This window comes from Lithobates pipiens, unplaced genomic scaffold (assembly GCF_037356315.1).
Source record: "Lithobates pipiens isolate NorthernLeopardFrog02 unplaced genomic scaffold, aLitPip1_a1.2 Scaffold_10, whole genome shotgun sequence".
Lineage (NCBI taxonomy): Eukaryota > Metazoa > Chordata > Amphibia > Anura > Ranidae > Lithobates > Lithobates pipiens.
Window position 1 is genome coordinate 90,902,894 of NW_027507686.1, and position 23,019 is coordinate 90,925,912.

A 23,019-nucleotide genomic window follows, 5' to 3' on the forward strand; every position below is an offset into this window, starting at 1 on the left:
AGAACCTGATAACAGTGCCGCCCCCGAATGTTGCGTCTCACGAACATGCAGATGTAACAGAAAAAGCTGGGGTGCCAACCAGTTGATTGGCTAAAGTAAGCGAGACCCTGGGACAGAAGCACCACTCCCCTGGCCTTAGGAACCACAAAAAAGCCATCTATAGCACTGCCTTGAGTCCCAAGCTGGTAACGAATGCAAAAGGAGACCTGCAGGTATGTCAGATACGTCACGAAAATAAGACTCACAATGGGAAGTCAGCTGAGCACAGTAGGGGGTGCACTCTGCTGGAACCCTGAGGACGGCTTCAATCGAAAGTACATGAAATAAAACAACCTGACGGGTCATCCAACATGAAATGCTGAGACTCATCTCGACACGTTCTGAAAGTGCTGTGGGCCGATATGAGCTGGAAGAGGCAAAAAACAAAAAACAAATAGGAACTGGATATTAACCATCAGGACTGGAACCTAGACCCGGAAAGCCTGAAAAAAACATGCCAAGCAGTGTCATGAGCCTTCCTGGTATTCAAAACAAAACCTAATGATCAAGGCTGCGCAGTCAGCAAAAAAGGAAAATCCATAAAAAAAAACTGGAACTGAAATGAAAATGTGATGCCGTCACCTGCTTCCAAGACCCGAGCCTACCGATAACAGCCTAGGCCCCGAGAGGGTTCTGGGATCCACCAAAGCCCCTGAGCCAGTAGAAGCTGCAATAGGTGGACCTACCAATCGTTCCCTACCATTGCGCAACTTCTGGCCGGACGCAGCTAGGAAATAAAAGGCAGTGTGGAACGACACTCCACTGGTCAGGAACACAACTTGCGAGAGAAACGTGAGCAGACAAAAGAAACCTGTGACAAGAATGTACCCTGCGAGAAGGAAACATGACTGAACGAGAAACATGAATAGCGCGAGCTGATACAAACGTGAGCAGCATAAAAACCGAGGCTGCAAGAAAACACCACCTGCACAAGAAACGCAGGTTGCATGAGAACGTGAATAGATGAAACCACGAGAGAAAACCTGGGGACACGAGAGAAAACCAGGGGACACGAGAGAAAACCTGGGGACACGAGAGAAAACCTGGGGACACGAGAAAAACGAGAGAAAACCCGGAAAACGAGAGAAACCTGGAAAACGAGAGAAACGAAAATTGCATGAGAAACGAAAATTGCATGAGAAACGTAACATTGTGTGAGAAACATAACATTGCGTGAGAAATGTGACACTGCATGAGAAACGTAACATTGTGTGAGAAACCGTAACATTGCGTGAGAAACCGTAACATTGCCTGAGAAACCGTAACATTGCATAAGAAAACGTAACATTGCATGAGAAACGTACCATCGCATGAGAAACGAAACATTGCATGAGAAACAAAACATTGCATGAGAAATGTAACATTGCACGTGAAACGTAACATTTCACGAGAAATGTAACATAGCATGAGAAACGTAACATAGCATGAGAAACGTTACATTGCATGAAGACCGTAAATTGCATGAGAAACTTACCTGCATAAGAACTAACCTCATGAGAAACATGAGTTAGAACAAAATGTGAGCGGTGAAAGAACAGATGAGGAGACTTGCCACCGAACAAGCCAATTAAAAATGATCACCTCAATCTGTTAAACCCATAGGCGTGATGGGTAACCTTCGTTGGAAGAACATGGACAACCCAGCTGTGTGAAACAACCAGAAAACATAAGACAACCCACCCGTGACATAACAAACCCCCTGGTACCTGACAAGTATAAGGACTAGAGATGGCCTTGCGGTTCGCCCGGCGGTCGGTTCGTTGCAAACTTTGCTCGTTCGCAATTCGCCAAACCAGCGGACTTCTGGCGCTGTTTGCAGCGGGCATATTCGTTTACATTGTGAAGAACTTTGACCCATGACACATCCATCATGGGGTACAGGACAGTCAATTGAGACATTTCAGCACATGGACACACCCCTTACATTTTAAATAGACCTGGTCTGACGGCCATTTTACATTCTGTCTTTTGTCAGTGTAGGGAAAGGACGCTGTGTGGAGCAGGGACAGTCAGTCTAATCACTAGCTATTACTATTAGGTCCAAAAAAGTCCTTTTAAGGACTGGTATAGGTGTACAGTATATAGGGTTGTAATAAACGTATAATATACTTTCTTTCAAATATAGAAAGCATATTATAGTGCACTGCAGTGCTGACCGATTCTGCAGCTGTCTTTTCTCAGTGTAGGGAGGGACAGTTTGGTGTTTGGAGCAGGGACAGTCTGCAATTCACTAGCTACTAGCTAGCTACTATTAGGTCCACAAAGGTCTTTTTAAGGACTGGTATAGGTGTACAGTAGGGATGAGCTTCGTGTTCGAGTCGAACGTACGTTCGACTCGAACATTGGCTGTTCGTCCGTTTGGCGAAATCAGAACACTTGGTCCGTTCGCATCAAAATTCGCATGGCGCTCACGGCCCACAATGCACTGCCATGGCGCAGTGCATTGCTGGCTCATGATTGGCCAAGCATGCATTGTGACCCCGCATGCTTGGCCAATCGCAGCGCCAGCAGCGAGGAGAGCCATGATTGGCCACAGGCAGGATGCCTGTGGCCAATCATAGCTGAGGCTGTGTAGTGCACGCCCCACACTATATAAGGCCGCCATTGAGACGGCCTCGTGTAGTGTGTTAGCATCTGAAGCAGTGGGTGTTCTGTGTACCTTCAACACAGTACACACCGATCGTTTTTGGCTGATTTCCTATCTTGCTGTTGTGTAGTGGTTATTGTCTGTGCCCTGACCGCAGTATACACCACTATATTCACTATTCACTTCACTATATTTATATATCTTTAATAATAGAGCTTGCAGTCAGTAGTGTTAGGAGTAGGGATGAGCCGAAACACCCCCCTGTTCGGTTCGCACCAGAACCTGCGAACAGACCTAAACTTCATGTGAACTTTAGAACCCTATTAAAGTCTATGGGACTCGAACGTTCACAATCTAAAGTGCTCATTTTAAAGGGTAATATGCAGGTTACTGTCCTAAAAAGTGTTTGGGGACCTGGGTCCTGCCCCAGGGGACATGGATCAATGCAAAAAAAAGTTTTAAAAACGGCCGTTTTTTCAGGAGCAGTGATTTTAATAATGATTAAAGTGAAACAATAAAAGTGTAATATTCCTTTAAATTTCGTAGCTGGGGGGTATCTATAGTATGCCTGTGAAGGGGCGCATGTTTCTGGTGCTTAGAACTGTCCCTGCACAAAGTGTAATTTGTGCAGGAAAAAAAGTCTTTTAAAATCACTTGTGGCTAAATTGTCGGGTCTCCGTAATACAGAGAACACTCAATGAGTGTTCTCTGTATTAGCCGACAATTCATTCATTCATTGATTAAAAAAATTAATAAAAAAATAAATAAAAAAAAGCGTGGGGGTTCCCCTAAATTCAATTACCAGGCCCTTCAGGTCTGACATGGATATTAAGGGGAACCCCGTGTCAAATAAAAAAAAAATTGACGTGGGGGTCCCCCCAAATATCCATACCAGACCCTTCAGGTCTGATCTGGATATTTAAAAAAAATTGACGTGGGGGTCCCCCTAAAAATCCATATCAGACCCTTTATCCGAGCACGCAACCTGGCAGGCCGCAGGAAAAGAGGGGGGGACGAGAGAGCGGCCCCCCCTCCCTCCTGAACCGTACCAGGCCACATACCCTCAACATTGGGAGGATGCGTTGGGGGTCTGTGACCCCTCAAAGCACCTTGTCCCCATGTTGATAAGGACAAGGGCCTCATCCTCACAACCCTGGCCGTTGGTTGTGAGGGTCTGCGGGCGGGGGGCTTATCAGAATCTGGAAGCCCCCTTTAACAAGGGGACCCCCAGATCCCGCCCCCCCCCTGTTTGAAATGGTAAGGGGGTACAAAAGTACCTCTACCATTTCACAAAGAAAGTGTCAAAATGGTTAAATAAGACAAACACACTTTTGAAAAATTCCTTTATTAAAAATGAAAAAAATAAAAAAAAGATTCCAGCGGTGCTAATCCACTCTTGCTATCCAGCGACGGATCTCCGGGGTCCAGCGATGGATGATCATATCCAGCGACGGGGGATCTCTCAGTCCAGCGCTGTCCATACATCCTTCTTCTGTCTCCACTCCGGAGACAATGCAGAGAGCCCAGCGCTGACGTTTCTTATATTAGGAGGGCGGGGGGCCACCCGTCACCTGACCCCGCCCCTCTAACGCTGGAGAGGGAAGCCAGGGGTTCCCCAGTGACGTGTGGGTGACCCCGCCCCCTCTGATGTAACGCAGGTTTGCGTGCTCGGATAAAGGGTCTGATATGGATTTTTAGGGGGACCCCCACGTCAATTTTTTTTTTTATTTGATGCGGGGTTCCCCTTAATATCCATATCAGACCTGAAGGGTCTGGTATGGATATTTGGGGGGACCCCCACGTCAATTTTTTTTTTTAATTTGACACGGGGTTCCCCTTAATATCCATGTCAGACCTGAAGGGCCTGGTAATTGAATTTAGGGGAACCCCCACGCTTTTTTTTTTTAAATCAATGAATGAATGAATTGTCGGCTAATACAGAGAACACTCATTGAGTGTTCTCTGTATTACGGAGACCCGACAATTTAGCCGCAAGTGATTTTAAAAGACTTTTTTTCCTGCACAAATGACACTTTGTGCAGGGACAGTTCTAAGCACCAGAAACATGCGCCCCTTTACAGGCATACTATAGATACCCCCCAGCTACGAAATTTAAAGGAATATTACACTTTTATTGTTTCACTTTAATCATTATTAAAATCACTGCTCCTGAAAAAACGGCCGTTTTTAAAACTTTTTTTTGCATTGATCCATGTCCCCTGGGGCAGGACCCAGGTCCCCTAACACTTTTTAGGACAGTAACCTGCATATTACCCTTTAAAATGAGCACTTTAGATTTCTCCCAAAGACTTGTATAGGGTGTTCCGGCTTTTCGAATTTGCTGCGAACAGCCCAAATTGTTCACTGTTCGCTGAACAGGCGAACAGGCAATGTTCGAGTAGAACATGAGTTCGACTCGAACTCGAAGCTCATCCCTAGTTAGGAGATAGTGCGTGTTGTCTGCGTGCTCTGTACCCAGTACATACCGCTATAATCCACCTACATAGCTGTTCTCTATTTGAGCCCAATTGCCATCTGCAGGAGTTATTGGAAGTTGTGTGTGCCTCCAGCACAGCACAGTATACATCTGTATATACCCCTTTATCTCTGCTGTTTTCTGGTTATTGTCTGCGTGCCCTGACCGCAGTATACACCGCGATATTCACCTAACCTATATAGCTAGTGATCTATCGTTAATAATAGAGCTTGCAGTCAGTAGTGTTAGGAGATAGTGCGTGCTGTCTGCGTGCTCTGTACCCAGTACATACCGCTATAATCCACCTACATAGCTGTTCTCTATTTGAGCCCAATTGCCATCTGCAGGAGTTATTGGAAGTCGTGTGTGCCTCCAGCACAATATAAACTACCCAACTGCTGTTTTACCCAACTCCCTTCAGGCCATTACCATGTCTGGAAGGCCAGCAAGGAGAGGCATACAGGCGCGAGCCGATAAAAGAGGGCAAGCAGGCTCTGTGTCTAGAGACAACAGTGCTGGTCGTGGACGCGGTGCATTGTCATCAGCACGTGGCCATGGGACATGCTTGTCCTTCTTTTCGGCAGCTGGACATGTTGAACCGCAACATGCCAACGACTTGGTAGAGTGGATGACCAAGCCCTCTTCATCCTCCTCATCCTCTCTCACCCAGTCTCAGGGTAGTCGCAAAGCAGCTGCCAACGCATCGTCTTCCCTCCTCTCAATGTCATCATCAGTGACTCCTTCCCTAGACCCACCATGCCCTCCTGGGGAGTCCCCCGAACTGTTTGAGCACAGTGTTGGATACATGATCCAGGAGGATGCCAAGTGTTTTGTAGGCTCTGATGATGATACTCAGCTAGAGGAAGGCAGTAGCATGAGCGCAGAGAGAGGTGATGCTCAAGAAGGACAGCAATCTGGCAGTCATGTTCCACAAGCTGCAGCATATTGCCAGGTTTGCTCCAGTGATGAAGAGGGAGGGGATGATGAGGGCACTGACTCCACGTGGGTGCCTGGAAGGAGGGAGGAGGAGGAGGAGGAGGAGGCACATGTCCAACGAGGCAGGATGCCCTCCGGGGGCCAGCTTAGGGGCAGCACACCGACTGAATCACACCGCAGAGCTCCGCCTGTGCAGAGCGCTGCCTCTGCGCGTTATTCTAAAAGTTCTTTGGTGTGGGCCTTTTTTGAGACGAGTGCATCAGATCGCACCGCTGCTATTTGCAACATATGTCTCAAGCGTATCTCACGTGGCCAAAACATCAGCCGCTTGGGCACCACATGCTTGACCAGACATATGTTGACCTGCCATGCAGATCGTTGGCAAGCGTACCTCAAAGACCCACACCAAAGAACAAAGCGGACCTCTCCTTGCTCCTCATCAGCTGGCATCTCCAACCCCACTAGACCTTCAGTCCTCTCTGAAACCTGCTCTGAGAGGAATGAAGGTGTAGAATTAGGTGTGTCACAGCCAAGTGCTTCCGGGAACTCTGCTAGCGGTACACCCACGTCCGATTATAGCAGGCAAATGTCCCTGCCCCAGCTGCTGGACCAGCGGAAGAAGTTTACTCCCAGCCATCCACATGCCCAGCGGTTGAATGCTAGCTTGGCTAAATTGCTAGCACTTCAACTGCTGCCTTTTCAGTTGGTAGACTCGGCCCCCTTCCGTGAGTTTGTACAATGTGCGGTTCCTCAGTGGCAGGTCCCCAAACGCCACTTTTTCTCACGGAAGGCGATTCTGACTCTCTACCGGCATGTGGAAGGCAATGTCCTTGCCTCGCTGGACAGGGCGGTCAGCGGTAAGGTGCATATTACCGCTGACTAATGGTCCAGCAGACATGGACAGGGACGTTACCTGTCTTTCACGGCCCATTGGGTCACTCTTCTGGCAGCTGGGAAGGATGCAGGACAAGGTGCAGTAGTGTTGGAGGTTGTTCCGCCACCACGCCTCCAAAATGCTACTATTGGTTGTGACACACCTCTCTCCTCCACCCCCTCCTCTTCTTCTTCCTCCATGACCTCTTCCAGTGCTCTGTCCTCAGAACCAGCGGTGCTCCGTAGGCGTTCCAGGGGCTACGCAAGTACGCAGGCAAAACGATGCCATGCCGTGCTTGCGCTGGTTTGTTTGGGGGACAGGAGCCACACTGGGGCAGATGTTTTGTCAGCTCTGCAGGGGCAGGCCGAGAGGTGGTTGACGCCACGCCAGCTTAAGCCAGGAATGGTGGTTTGCGACAATGGCACCAACCTCCTCTCCGCCCTCCGACAGGGACAACTGACCCATGTGCCCTGTGTAGCTCACGTCCTTAACCTGGTGGTGCAGCGGTTCTTGGGCAGGTACCCCGGCTTACAGGATGTCCTGAAGCAGGCCAGGAAAGTCTGTGTGCATTTCCGCCGATCATTTAATGCCTGTGCTCGGCTGGCTGAGCTCCAAAAGGAGTTGAACCTGCCCAAGAACCGCCTTATATGTGACATGCCCACAAGATGGAACTCAACATTGGCCATGCTGCAGCGGCTGCACACGCAGCAGAGGGCCATCAATGAGTACCTGTGCGACTACGGCACCAGGACAGGGTCAGGGGAGCTTGGTTTTTTCTCACCACGCCAGTGGGGCATGATCAGGGATGCATGCACTGTCCTGTCACCGTTTGAGGAGGCCACAAGGATGGTGAGCAGTGACAGTGCATGCATCAGTGACACTGTAACTCTTGTCCACCTCTTGGAGCATACGCTGTGTGGAATAATGGACAGGGCACTTGAGTCAGAACAGAGGCAGGAAGAGGAGGACTTCCTTGCCTCTCAAGGCCCCCTTTATCCAGACAGTGTTCCTGCTGTGCCACCCATCACACAGGAAGAGGAGGAGGAGGAGGAAGAGGAGGAGGAGGATGATTGTGTCAGCATGGAGGTGGAGGCTGGCACTCAGCATCAGCAGCAGCAGCAGTCTTATAGGGATGATTTACAGTCCCAAGAAACACGTGGACTTGTACGTGGCTGGGAGGAGGTAGCTGCGGATCATGTTGTCCTTAGTGACCCAGAGGACTCTGGACCGAATGCCTCAGCTAACCTACGCTGCATGGCCTCCCTGATCCTGCAAAGCCTGCGGAAGGATCCTCGTATTCTTCGGATCAAGGAGAGGGACCATTACTGGCTGGCCACTCTCCTTGATCCACGGTACAAGGGTAAGGTTGCCGACCTTATCTTGCCATCGCAGAGGGAGCAGAGGATGAGACATCTCTGGGAGGCCTTGCAGAAAGCTCTGTGCAACGCATTCCCAGAGACTGGGAGGTTACAAACTCCTGGTCCTGGACAACGTGTTGCTGAGGCATCGGTCAGAAGGAGCGGTGGAGAAGGTGGCCGTCTGACTGATGCTTTCAGACAATTTTTTAGTCCGCAGCCCCAAGGTATGATTGGTTCCAGCACCCATCGCCAGCGTCTGATTTACATGGTGCAGGAATACCTAGGGGCAAGGTCAGACTTGGACACCTTTCCCACCGAAAATCCTCTGGCTTACTGGGTCTTGAGGATGGATCACTGGCCAGAGCTTGCACAGTATGCAATTGAGCTACTGGCCTGTCCTGCATCCAGCGTTCTTTCGGAACGCACCTTCAGTGCTGCTGGTGGCTTTGTTACTGATCACAGGGTGCGCCTGTCCACCGAATCAGTTGATCGACTGACCTTCATCAAGATGAATCAGTCTTGGATCACCCACAGCTACCAAGCACCTGAAGCTGATGTAACCGAATAATTTTTTTGGAAATACCACATCCCTTCAAGACTGCCTATGCTGATGCTGAGTGACTGTCCTGTTATGTTGATTGTCTATCCTCTTCCTCCTCCGCTGATATGTTGGAAGAACATTTTTGGTTCTGGGTGATGCCAGTAGCCCAATTTTTCTGCCCCTGTTTAACAGGGGCGTTTAATTACAATTTTTGATGCAATGCTTTGCAGCAGGGCTAATTCCTGCAATAAAACTAGAGTATATGGCAGAGGTTGCAGTGTGGTGGCACCAGCACCAGTGCCTAAGGCCCAATTTTTCTGCCCCTGTTTAACAGGGGCGTTTAATTACAATGTTTGATGCAATGCTTTGCAGCAGGGCTAATTCCTGCAATAAAACTAGAGTATATGGCAGAGGTTGCAGTGTGGTGGCACCAGCACCAGTTCCTAAGGCCCAATTTTTCTGCCCCTGTTTAACAGGGGCGTTTAATTACAATTTTTGATGCAATGCTTTGCAGCAGGGCTAATTCCTGCAATAAAACTAGAGTATATGGCAGAGGTTGCAGTGGGGTGGCACCAGCACCAGTGCCTAAGGCCGCGTACACACGGGCGGACTGTTCGCCCCAACCTTGTCCGCTGAACAGTGTTTGGGCGGACAGTCCGCTCGTGTGTGGGTTTTCAGCGGACAGTTTCAGCGGACAGTTGGACGGACAAAGTCTTTCGGAAATTCCGAAAAACTGTCCGCTGAAACTGTGTTTGAGCGAACAGTCCGCCCGTGTGTGGGCCTGTCCGCTGTACTTTCGAAATGAGCGGACTGTTCCCGCTCGGAAAGTCCGCCCATTTCGAGCGCGTGTACAGGTAGGCGGGGCCCGCGAAGGAGACGTCGCGGGCTCCGCCGCCTGGAATGGGCTTAAAGGGGAACCCCAACGCCGAAAAAAATCGGCGTGGGGGTTCCCCCAAAGTCCACACCAGACCCTTGTCCGAGCACGCTACCCGGCCGGCCAGGAAAGGGGGGCGAGCGAGCGCGCCCCCCCTCCTGAGCCGTACCAGGCCGCGTGCCCTCAACATGGGGGGTGCCTTGGGGAAGGGGGGGCCGCGCGGCCCCCCCACCCCAAAGCACCTTGTCCCCATGTTGATGAGGACAAGGGCCTCTTCCCGACAACCCTGGCCGTTGGTTGTCGGGGTCTGCGGGCGGGGGGCTTATCGGAATCCGGGAGCCCCCTTTAAGAAGGGGGCCCCCGGATACCGGCCCCCCACCCTATGTGAATGAGTATGGGGTACAATGTACCCCTACCCATTCACCTGTGAAATAAAGTACAAAAAAAAACACAACACAGGGAAAAAATATTTTATTGCACAGCTCCGGGGGTCTTCCGTCTTCGGGGGTCTTCTCGCCGGACTCCTCCGCTATCTGTGTGTAGCTCTTTTACTAGCGGAGGAGTCCGGCTTTCTTCCTCCCCGCCGCCGGCCTCTTCTCCCGACTTCGGGGGTCTTGTCCCCCTCTTCGGTTCTTCTGCCGGGCCACCGCGCCTTCTTGTAGCTCTTTTGCAGGCGGTGGCCCGGTCTTCTGTCGCCGCTGCCTTCCGTTCTTCTGTCGCCGCCTTCGGTTCTTCTGCCGGGCCACCGCGCTTTCTTGTAGCTCTTTTACAGGCGGTGGCCCGGTCTTCTGTCGCCGCTGTCGCCGTCGCCGCCGCCGCCGCCGCCGCCTTCCGTTCTTGTTCTTCTTCTTGTTCTTCTTCTTCTTCTCCTGGAGATGTTGACTCGACGAGCTCTCCGGCCGGAATGCCAGAGCCGCGCTGTGCGGTCACTTATATAGTGACAATGGGGCGGTGTCACATGGTATATGTCACATGGGTTGGTCACATGGGTTGATGTCACATGGGGACTATGACATCGTAAGGGGGCGGGGTCACCATGTGACCAACCCATGTGACATATACCATGTGACACCGCCCCATTGTCACTATATAAGTGGCAGCGGAGCGTGTCCCTGGCATTCTGGCCGGAGAGCTCGTCGAGTCAACATCTCCAGGAGAAGAAGAAGAAGAACAAGAAGAACAAGAACGGAAGGCGGCGGCGGCGACGGCGACGACAGCGGCGACAGCGGCGACAGAAGACCGGGCCACCGCCTGTAAAAGAGCTACAGGAAGGCGCGGTGGCCCGGCAGAAGAACCGAAGGCGGCGACAGAAGAACGGAAGGCAGCGGCGACAGAAGACCGGGCCACCGCCTGCAAAAGAGCTACAAGAAGGCGCGGTGGCCCGGCAGAAGAACCGAAGAGGGGGACAAGACCCCCGAAGTCGGGAGAAGAGGCCGGCGGCGGGGAGGAAGAAAGCCGGACTCCTCCGCTAGTAAAAGAGCTACACACAGATAGCGGAGGAGTCCGGCGAGAAGACCCCCGAAGACGGAAGACCCCCGGAGCTGTGCAATAAAATATTTTTTCCCTGTGTTGTGTTTTTTTTTGTACTTTATTTCACAGGTGAATGGGTAGGGGTACATTGTACCCCATACTCATTCACATAGGGTGGGGGGCCGGTATCCGGGGGCCCCCTTCTTAAAGGGGGCTCCCGGATTCCGATAAGCCCCCCGCCCGCAGACCCCGACAACCAACGGCCAGGGTTGTCGGGAAGAGGCCCTTGTCCTCATCAACATGGCGACAAGGTGCTTTGGGGTGGGGGGGCCGGGCGGCCCCCCCTTCCCCAAGGCACCCCCCCATGTTGAGGGCACGCGGCCTGGTACGGCTCAGGAGGGGGGGCGCGCTCGCTCGCCCCCCTTTCCTGGCCGGCCGGGTAGCGTGCTCGGACAAGGGTCTGGTGTGGACTTTGGGGGAACCCCCACGCCGATTTTTTTCGGCGTTGGGGTTCCCCTTTAAGCCCATTCCAGGCGGCGGAGCCCGCGACGTCTCCTTCGCGGGCCCCGCCTACCTGTACACGCGCTCGAAATGGGCGGATTTGCCTCCTCCTTACGTGGGCGAGTCCGTTCATTTCAAAAGTTGAGCGAACTGTTTGGCAAACAGTTTGCTGAAACAGTCCGCTCGTGTGTGGGCAAGTCCGCTCATGCAAATTTTGAGCGGACTGTTTGCCGAAACTGTTTGACGAACAAGGTTGGGCAAACAGTCCGCGCGTGTGTACGCGGCCTAAGGCCCAATTTTTCTGCCCCTGTTTAACAGGGGCGTTTAAGTACAATTTTTGATGCAATGCTTTGCAGCAGGGCTAATTCCAGCAAAAAAACTAGAGTATATGGAAGAGGTTGCAGTGTGGTGGCACCAGCAGCAGTGCCTAAGGCCAAATTTTTCTGCCCCTGTTTAACAGGGACATGTAATTACAATTCTTGATATAATATTTCACAGGAGGGCCCCTTCCTGTGCCCACCCAGAGTAACGGTGAGGACTTATAGTGTTGTGGCACCAGCACCACAACCACCAAAGGTCAATTTTTCTACCACTGTTCAACAATGGCATGTAATTACAATTCTTGATATAATCGTTCACAGCAGGGCGCTCCAGCGCCCACCAAGAGTCACTTTGAGGGCTTACAATGTTGTGGCAAAACCAACACCTTGTTCCGCCATTTCTGCAGAGCATATAGGGCAGGCCCCTACTTTCAAACATGCAACTTACAAACATCTCCTACTTGCAAACGCAAGGAGACAGCAGCAAGTGAGATGAAAAAAGATGGACGACAAAACAAATTATACAGGGGTGATAACCCTTCCCTATGTTTTCCAAAAAGCTTAAAAATAGTTTTTTTGACTGGAGCTACACTTTAAAAATGTACCAGTTGAAAATTAAAAACAGATTAAACTTAACACAACAAACCTACACAGTCCCTGTCTTGTTTGCACCGCCTGTATACTGCTGTTCTGAGTATATAGGGCCTGGGGGCCACACGCATTTTCTTTTTTTAATATGGGTACAGGGTTTCCCTTAATATGCGTACAAGACCCAAATAGGCTGGTAATGGGCAGGAAGGGCTACCCATGCCATTTTTCTGAATGATTTTCAACCATATTGCAGGAACCAGATATAACATTAAAACCGCAAGCAGTTTTAAATGGTGTTATTTCCGTTTAATGTCATTTTGTGCAGGGATTGTTCTAAACACGGGAAACACGTGGCACTTCACAGGCATACTACAGACACCCCCCAAGCACCATATTTAAAGGAATATTTCACTTTTTTTTTCACTTTAATCGTCAGTAAAATCAGTGCTCCCGCCAAAACGGACATTTTTAAAAACATTTTAGGCATTGACCCATGTCCCCTGGGGCAGGAGCCAGGTCCCCAAACCCTTTTTAGGACAGTATCTTGCATATTAGCCGTTAAAATTAGCACTTTCCATTTCGAACGTTCGAGTCCCATAGACTTCAATGGGGTTCTAACGTTCGTAACGAACGTGGGGTCCGTTCGAAAGTTCTGGTGCGAACCGAACCGGGGGGTGTTCGGCTCATCCCTAGTGTACAGTATATATGGTTGTAATACACTTATAATATACTTTCTTTCAAATATAGAACGAATATTATAGTGCACTGCATGCAGTGCTGCTGACCGATTCTGCAGCTGTCGTTTCTCAGTGTAGGGACAGTTTGGTGTTTGGAGCAGGGACAGTCTACAATTCACTAGCTACTAGCTAGCTACTATTAGGTCCACAAAGGTCCTTTTAAGGACTGGTATAGGTGTACTATTTGGTGTGCAGTATATAAGGGTATAATACACGTATAAAATACTTTCAAATATAGAAAGCATAGTATAGTGCATTTCCACTGTGCAGCATTGTGACTGCTGAGCGGTTCTGCAGCGATACTACAAAGAGTGAAAAACGCAATTAGAAAAAAGTAATATAACTGGTGTGATAGACCAGTGGCCCCCAAAATGACAGATTGAAGTGGGGTGTTATATACCTTCTTCCACATATACTGCACTTCTCTAGAGACTTTTGTCACAGGGTCATTTAAAAAATGACAGGCAGAGGAAGAGGCAGGCCCTTTCACAGGGGTGGTAGGGGTAGGGCAGGAGCAACAGACTTGAGCCAAAGTGGCAAATTGCAGAAGGTGCATTCGATTATGTCAAAGGACGCACCAGACTTGGTTGAGTGGCTCACTCAGCCTTCCTCTTCTGCACCCCCCTCATCCTCTCGATCTGCACCCTCTTCACTCTCTGCTGTGTGCACCCTCAAAGACACTACCATCAACACCCCCACCACCATATACCCTCCGCTTGAGTCACCGGAATTATTTTCGATCCATCACAAGTCATTGCCGATGCGCAGCCATTCTTGGCATTGGATCAGGAAGAGGAGGTAGCAACAACCGCCACTCAGCAGTCTGACGACAGTACCCAGATCAGCCCAAGGAGGTTGATCCCCGGTGTTGCTGCCTACTCCGAGATCTCTAATTATAGCTTGGGGAAGGTGACGTTGATGATGACGTGTCTAATGATGTCACATGGGTGCCCACAAGAGAGGAAGAGGAGGGGAGTTCAGAGGGAGATATGGACCAACAGATAGGGAGGAGAAGCAGGCGGAACTTACATTGCACAGGAGGGAAAACAAGACTGCTAATGTATCAGGAGTGAGGCATCAACCATGTACGGTCACATCTGGCATTGCCAGGACACCAGCACATGGCTCCGCAGTGTGGGCTTTTTTTAATGTGTCCACTGCTGACAATAGTGTTACCATCTGCAGCCTTTGCAGTCAACGCATAAGTCGCGGTAAGCCCAACACTCACCTAGGGATGACCGCCTTAAGAAGCACATGAGCTGCCATCACCGAGCCCAGTGGGAGCAATGGAACCCACAAAGCCACACTCCAGGCTCTCACCATCCAGTCTTTTCTACTTCTCCTTCTCCTCAAAATTGTCCTCCACTCCACCTTCCATCATGCCGTCCTCACGTTTTTCTGGAAAAAGGCAGCCTTCTGTGGGCCAAATGTTCGTGCATAAAAAAATGGTGACGCCGGATCACCCTCTTGCCCAACGGTTGACCTCTGGCTTGCCAGAACTGTTAGCCCACCAACTACTGCCATATACACTGGTGGACTCGGAGGCCTTTCGAAAAATTTGTGGCCATTGGAACACCACAATTGGAGGTCCCAGGAAGGAAGTATTTCTCACAGAAGGGCATCCCAGAGCTATATGGCCATGTTCAGCGGCAAGTGAATGTATCTCTGGCACACAGTGTCGGTGCCAACATACATCTGACCACAGACACGTGGTCTAGCAAATATGGGCAGGGAAGGTATATAACTTTTACTGCCCACTGGGTGAACCTTCTGACGGCCGTCAAGCATGTAACCCGTGGCACCCGTGTAGATTTGGTTTTACCGCCTTGGATTGCATGCAGGCCTGGCTCTTCTTCTCCTCCTCCTACTCCATCCTCCCTCTCCTCCTCGACTGACTCCTCCTGTTCCGCTGCTAGCGTCTCTTCCGCTGCACCGCCCAAGATCCCCAGAATCTATTCGACATGCCAGGCCACCACACCACTTCCAGTTTAGTGCAAATGGGGGCCTTCATGCTCCAGTGTTTTAACAGGGACCCCAGTATAAAAAGCATAAGGGTCAAGGACTAGTATTGGGTGGCAACGTACTTAGACCCCGGTATAAACACAAAATGGCGGAAATGTTACCACCATCACGGAGAGCTGTCAGAATGGGGCACTTACAGGCCTTTCTTAGAGAAATGCTGCATTCTGCTTTTGCGTGCGCTGGCAGAGGAATTCCCACTCCCAGAGAAAGAGCTGCGGGTACCGATCTAACAGCACCTGCAAGAAAAGGGCGGTTTGAAGATGTATTGGTCACTTCTGATATTCGGCCTAAACTGAAGAAAAAATGTGTTTTTGTTTTTTAAGAATTGGGATATTTATTATAGTAAAAAGAAAAAGATATTGTGTTTTCTGCAGGAGTTAAAGTGGGTGTTGTGTGCCTCCAGCACAGAATACACCTATATCTACCCTTTATTGCCGGTGTTCTCTAATACAGGCATCTGCAGGAGTTAGTGGGTGTTGTGTGCATCCAGCACAGTATACACCTGTATCTACCCTTTATTGCTGGTGTTCTCTAATACAGGTGTCTGCAGGAGTTAAAGTGGGTGTTGTGTGCCTCCAGCACAGTATACACCTATATCTACCCTTTATTGCTGGTGTTCTCTAATACAGGCATCTGCAGGAGTTAAAGTTGGTGTTGTGTAGGGATGGCCGAACTGTTCGCCCGGTGGTCGGTTTGCGGTGAATTTTGCGTGTTAGCGATTCGCCCGATCGGCGGACTATTGCCGCTGTTAGCCCGGCGGACATATGTGTTTACAGTGTGAAAGAACTTTGACCCATGATGACACATCCATCATGGGGTACAGGACAGCCAATTGAGACATTTCAGCACATGGACAATTGGACATTCCCCCTACCTTATAAATAGACCTGATCTACATTTTGTCTTACGTCAGTTTAGGGACAGGACGCTGTGTGGAGCAAGGAGAGACTGTAGTGACACAAATCACTAGCTATTAGGTCCACAAAAGTCCTTTTAAGGACTGGTATAGGTGTAGTACAGTATATAGGGTTCAGTGCACTGCTGTGTTTTTTATCAAAATTGTTGCTCTTCTTTTGTTTATAGCCCAAAAAATAAAAACCACAGGAGGTGATCAAATACCACCAAAAGAAATCTCTATTTGTGGGGAAAAAAAGGACATACATTTTGTCTGGGTACAGCTTTGTATGACCGCGCAATTGTCAGTTACAAGGACACAATGCCGTATTGCAAAAAATGGCCTGGTCCTGGTCGGGAAGGGGGTAAATTCTTCCGGGGCTGAAGTGGTTAACAACAACTTTAACAATATTACCATAAAGCGTATTTCATTGATCTGACAGTGATAAATAAAATAAATATAAAATATGATTGGCTACTGTAGGCACTGTACACATCATTACTGCCTTGTTAACTAAATATGTGATACGTAGAGAGTTTAGGGTTGAAAGGTACGCTATGTACCATTGAGGGGTGTGCTGCGTACAGAGTGCAGGGTTGAGGGGTGCGCTATGTACCAAGTGCAGGGTTGAGGGGTGTGCTGGATACAGATTGCAGGGTTGAGGGGTGCACTGCGTACAGAGTTAAGGGTTGAGGGGTGCGCCATGTACTGAGTGCAGGGTTGAGGGGTGTGCTACGTACTGAGTGCTGGGTTGAGGGGTGTGCTACGAACAGAGTGCAGAGTGGACGGTTGATCGGTGTGCTACCTACAGACTGCAGGGTTGAGGTATAAGCTACGAACTGAGTGCAGGGTTTAGGGTTATGCTATGTACTGAGCGCAAGGCTGAGGGATGTGCTGTGTACTCCCTAAAGAAAAAAAAAAAAGCAGAAAATGTACATATTGAACATGCTCTTGAAGCATCCTAATGCTTAGCAGACAGAACCCTGCAGACAAGAGTGGGTGACCCGACATAAGCCATTGCTATTCAGTTAAAAGTTCCTGATTTTACAGCCACCCCCCCCCCCCCCCACAGAATGAACTTGCAAAAGGAGATGGAGGTAATGTCATTTAAAATTACATTAGTGCCTAGCCAAATCCGTCCCACCTCCCCGTCAGAGTGTACCTGACACTGGACCAAGGTGAGCTTACCCACCCCCACCTGAGCCGAGTGGACCCACTCCCGACTGAGCTGAGTGGTCCTGCCCAGCCAAGCAGACCAGACACTGGCTTGAGGTGAGCAGATCTCCCCTCCCACCTGAGCCCAGCAGACCTGACACTGGCCCGAGGTGAGCAGACCTGCCTCTGTCTGAACCAAATGGTCCTCCCTGCCCGAGCTGAGCAGACCTGACACTGGCTCTGGGTGAGCGGATCTGCCCCCCATCCAAACCTAGCAGAATCAACACTGGCCCGAGGTGAGCGGACCCACCCCCCGCCCGAGCCGCTCGCACTCGACACTGGCCCAAGCTGAGCAGGCCCACCCCCCACCCATGCTCAGTGGATTTGACACTGACACTGGCTTGAGCCGGCCAGTCTCAGACCTAAGTGGACCTGCCACTTCCCTAAGCCTGAGTGGACCCAACCCCCAACTGAACTGAGTAGACATGTCCCCCTGTCCGAGCCGAGCAGACCTGACACTCGTCTAAGGTGAGCGGATCCCCCTCCCCTGCCCAATCCTAGCAGAATCAACACTGGCCCAAGGTGAGCGGACCTACCTCCTGCCCAAGTCGAGCATACCCGACACTGGTCCAAGCTGAGCAGGCCCGCCCCCCCGCCCGAGCTGAGTGGATTTGACACTGACACTGGTTTAAGCCTGCCAGTTTCCCAGCCTGAACTGAGTGGACACGCCCCCCACCCGAGCTGAGCAGACATGTCCCCTTCCCGGAGCTAGAGCACTCGCGGGAGCACGCATTGCGGAAGTAAACAGGACGCCGTTCAGGAACGGCCTCCCGGCAGTTAGCGTCCACTCTGCAGCCGTATTTCGGCTATAGGGCGGGCACGAAGCAGTTAAAGAGGTTGCTAGTTGGGGCTACATATGTATCATTAACAGAATTTGGTTTAGTCTCTTCATATGGCAAATAGTATTATTTATTTATATGCAACACAAATTTTTTGTCATCAATAGAATCATGATCAAAATGTATCAACCGGTTGAAACAGAATACAATAGTGAAGATCTCTAGCAAACAAATATAGAACAGCGTCTTACTGGCAAGTTTATTACTGGAATTGGTTGCATATAAGAATAATATTGAGTAAAGCTGTATTTTTTTTTTAGCTACTGCAGTCTTTGAAGATGAGGATTTTCATTCCCTGAGGCTTATTCCTCTTCTCATTACTTACCCAGGTATTTTTAGCTCTTCAATATAAAAAGAAAAGACTTCTGATTCCTCCTGTCTTACCCAAAGCAAAACTGATCAATGAGACATAATGTCTTCAAATGGGAACATGCTTTTTATATATATATATATATTGTCAAGAGCTGCTGTAAGTTGTATGCATCTTGAGCAATATCTTAGAGGTAAACCTTCACTGAAAATAGCAAATCTATGTTCACTCTGCTCATCACCATTGTCACTGCAGTTGCCATCAAGGTATATATATATATATATATATATATATATATATATATATATATATATATATATATATTAGACTTTAGGGCCTTAGGGTGACATTAAAAGATGTTAAAATCCAGCTATGAAACTGCCAGAGAGGACATTGTTTTTTAAAACAGCACAACTTGTGCATAGCTATAACAGTCTATGTAATATTATCTTCTAATGATCCATATGGATACAATAAAGGTATTCAACTAATGTAGTGGCCAAAACCCATTGCAGGGCGGCTTTGACTTATTGGGCTTACCAGTTACCTCTGGCTTGGCTTGTTCTTCCACATCTAGGGGTTTCCAGGGTTGATACCCAACAACTTGCACGGTAACACAAATAAAGTCCTTTTGAAAGGTTTTATTTTGCAGTAATAACTTCCAGTAACACAGTCTCTCATGGGAACAGAGGGCCCAGGCGAAGAACTCAGTCACCTTGAACTGCAGGCCTAACAAAGTCTCTACCTCCACCCAGAGAGTAGCCACTCGCAGCTGGGTACTTCAAGGCTGAACTGATCTCTAGCCAGAGATCATGGCAGTCAGTACGTTGACTCAAAACTTGAACAATCCTATTAACTTGGACAAGTTGTAACTAAGGGTGAACAGGAACCTTTTTCCCCAGTACCTGGAACATTTCCCGTCTCCTCAATGGTACTAGAAAAACACGAATCCGTCAATTTCCTTCCCAACTCAGTAACCAGGCACTTCCCAGGATGCCACTTGCCGGTCCTCCTCCAAAGAGTCCCCCCCGATCACTTCTACGAGCTGTGGCACCTCTCCAAGCCGAGGGCACACCCGGACACCTTGAATCCTGCCTCAGTTACTGCGCCTCGGACCAGCAGGTTCTGAGACTCGGGAACAGACCGATCCCTACCCCAAACCAGACCGGTCGATCAGGGGCCTCTAACAGGAACATGTTACGGATGTTGAACGCCCCATGACCGGGACCCCCGAGGGGGCTACCCCGAACCTGGAACCAGAACAGACCACACAGGTCTCACATACTCCTCTCCTGAACACATGACCCACACCTCTTAAGTACCCCTTCCCAGACTCCCCAGCGGGCCCCGACACTCCCACTGATTGTCTCTGAGAAGGCTGATACCAAAACATCCAACCAGTCCTGGTTCTGGCCTGTCATGTGCACCTCACTCTTCACATGACCAGGCAGAACTTCAAACACAGCCTGGCCAGACTGGTGTTAAGGCCTACCTACACAATTAACCCTCAGAACCCCTACTGTTCTGAGGCAAAAACTAAATTTACATGCGTATGACATTTTGTCCAAAATGTCATCCGCTACACTAATAAATCAGGCTTGAGGTTAAAGTTTTCCCTTTGTCTTGGTGTACCATTTCATTGGTGAGAAAGTCTTGGACGAATTGGTATTTTGGATATATTTAAAAAGATAATGTAATCTCTTGAGGTTCCATTAGCGGAAAGAACATTTTTTTCAACACATTTAAAGAAACCACTCAAAGTGTATTAATATTGGTGCATCTTTATGATGGTAGTAAATATCATGGGTTTTATCCTGTAAAAGTAGAAAATGTTGCAAAAAACCTCATAAATTTATAATTGCTGTCAAAGGTGTACGTTGGAGGGAAAATTACCTACAGGTGCATAAAAATGAATCGCACAGAATTCAGTTGTACCAGCTAGAAAAATGTGACCTAAATTAAAACTGCTTTGAACCCTAGGTTCACACTGAGCTGTGGGAATGAAGCCGTGCGAGTTCAAATGAACTCATGCGATTTCACTCCCGCATGTCAGTCCCGATTTCGGCCACAATTTCAGAGACATCTTTTATTGTCAGATAGGGTCTGCATCGCCCCAGGCAGCATCAGATTAGCGCCAGCAGCGCTAATACCCACGCACGCACCATACACCTCCCTTAGTAGTATAGTGTCTGAACGGATCAATATCTGATCAGATCTATACTAGCATCCCCAGCAGTTTAGGGTTCCCGAAAACACAGTGTTAGTGGGATCAGCCCAGATACCTGCTAGCACCTGCATTTAGCCTCTCCGCCCAGCCCAGACCACCCAAGTGCAGAATCAGTAGATTGCTGTCACTTGCAAAAACACCAAACACATAACTGCAGCCTGAGTCCTGTGAACGCTAACAGTTTTTTTTTGTAGCGTTTGAAGCAGTCACTGACAGTCAGGAGCTCTTTTTCCTGTGAGTCTCACTACTGTACCAGTTAATTTGGAGACCAAAATGTAAAATCGAAGACACAGTAGTGAAGAGGCCTACACATTTCTGTGCATGACAGATAGTGGAGAGGAAGTCACCCATCTGTCAGATTCAGGCTCAGAATACGAACGGGTAGACAGCAGTGGCACCCGGACAGATAGCTCGGACGATGGAGTAGTGGTCCCTGCCAAGTTCAGGCGTACCCGACCCCGTTATTCTGCTTTCGTTGAAGTGCAAGAACCGCATGACTCTCATATGGCGCAGAGAGACAGTACTGGTGCTCATCCTTCTGGTGAACTGGCAAGCTCCAGTGGCCTAGTACATCCTGGTCGTACATCCAGCACTGCAGTAACACTTGGTGTTATGGCGAGTCCCATAAATGCAGTTCAAGCTGGTGAGGTGGCTAGCACGAGTAGTGTTCTGCAACCACCAAGAAGAAGACAGGCACAGGCCTGTCAAGCCCATAGTACCCTTCCTGCTGCATTTGCCAATCCTAATTGGAGCCCACCACTTCTGCAGCACCCGTACTTCCCCCATTCACTGGTCAACCCAGAATTCAGGTGGAAACAGTTGATTTTACGTCACTCCTTTTTTTCGCTGTTCATCACCGCTAATCCCCAGTTGACCCTTGCCAGAGATTGGAGACCTATTACGGTCTCTGAATTTAAGACCTTCCTGGGCCTATCCCTCATGGCCATAACTAAAAAGAGAGAGTTGTGGTCATTTTGGTCCACTGACCCAATTTACCATATGCCCGTGTTCTCTGCCTCCATGACCAGGACACGATACGAGCAGATCTTGTGGTTGATGCACTCCAATGATAATGAACTCTGTCATCCTTGGGGTGACCCTGAATTTAATCGGCTCTACAAAATTCAGACCCTCGTAAACCACTTCAATCCACAGTTTGCAGCCTTGTTTACTCCAGATCAAGTTGTCTGCGTTGAGTCCCTGATTACGTTTTCTGGCCACTTGTCTATTGAACAGTATCTTCCTAGCAAGCGTTCCAGATATGGGGTTAAGATGTATAACCTCTGTGACAGGACAACAGGCTATACATAAAGTTTTATGGTTTATGAGGGAAAAGCTAGTCACATAGAGCCGGAGAACTACACAGACTACAGAGGGAGCGCTGGTAAGATTGTGTGGGACTTGGTGTCACCCTTATTCGGAAAGAGGTACCACTTGTACATGGAAAATTAATACACAAGCGTGCCACTTTTTAGTCACCTTTTTGATTATGGAATTTCCGCATGTGGCCCCGTGCGATCTAACGGGGGCTTGTAGAATCCCGACTTAGACGAGGGGAGAGAGCCCGCTTGAAGTCTGATAATTTGTTAGCAGTGAAGTGGAGGGATTCACGGAATGTTTCTATATTCCTACGGTGACTGATGTTGTGGAGAAACCCCTCTGTGTCCACGAATACAACCTTAATATGGGACGGGTGGAGCTCAACGACCAGTTGTTTGTGCCGTACTTAATTGCTGGTAAGGCCAGACCTTGGTACCAAAAAGTGTCTGTATATTTATTTCAATTTGCTCTGCTGAACGCTTTTGTGCTATACAAAGCTTCAGGACGAACTGGATCCTTTCTAAAATTCCAGGAAGAGATCAACACAGCCATTCTGTTTCCAGACGGTGATATGGCCCACCTTCTCAATGCAAATGCAGTGAGCCGGCTGCATGAGAGGCATTTTCTGTATGTCCTCCCTGTTACCCCTACCCAAAGAACACCCCAAAGAAGATGTCGTGTCTGCAGAAAACTCAAATTTAGGCGTGGCACCTGATTTTATTGTCTATCTTGTCCTGACCAACCTGGTCTCTGCATCAGTTTCAAACGCTACCACACACTAGTTGAGTATTAATGTAGGGTACAGCACTGCACAGTCCTAGGGTACACTAACACAGGGTCTCGAAAGATGAGATGGCCATCACATTTTGAGAGACCCTAATCTGGAA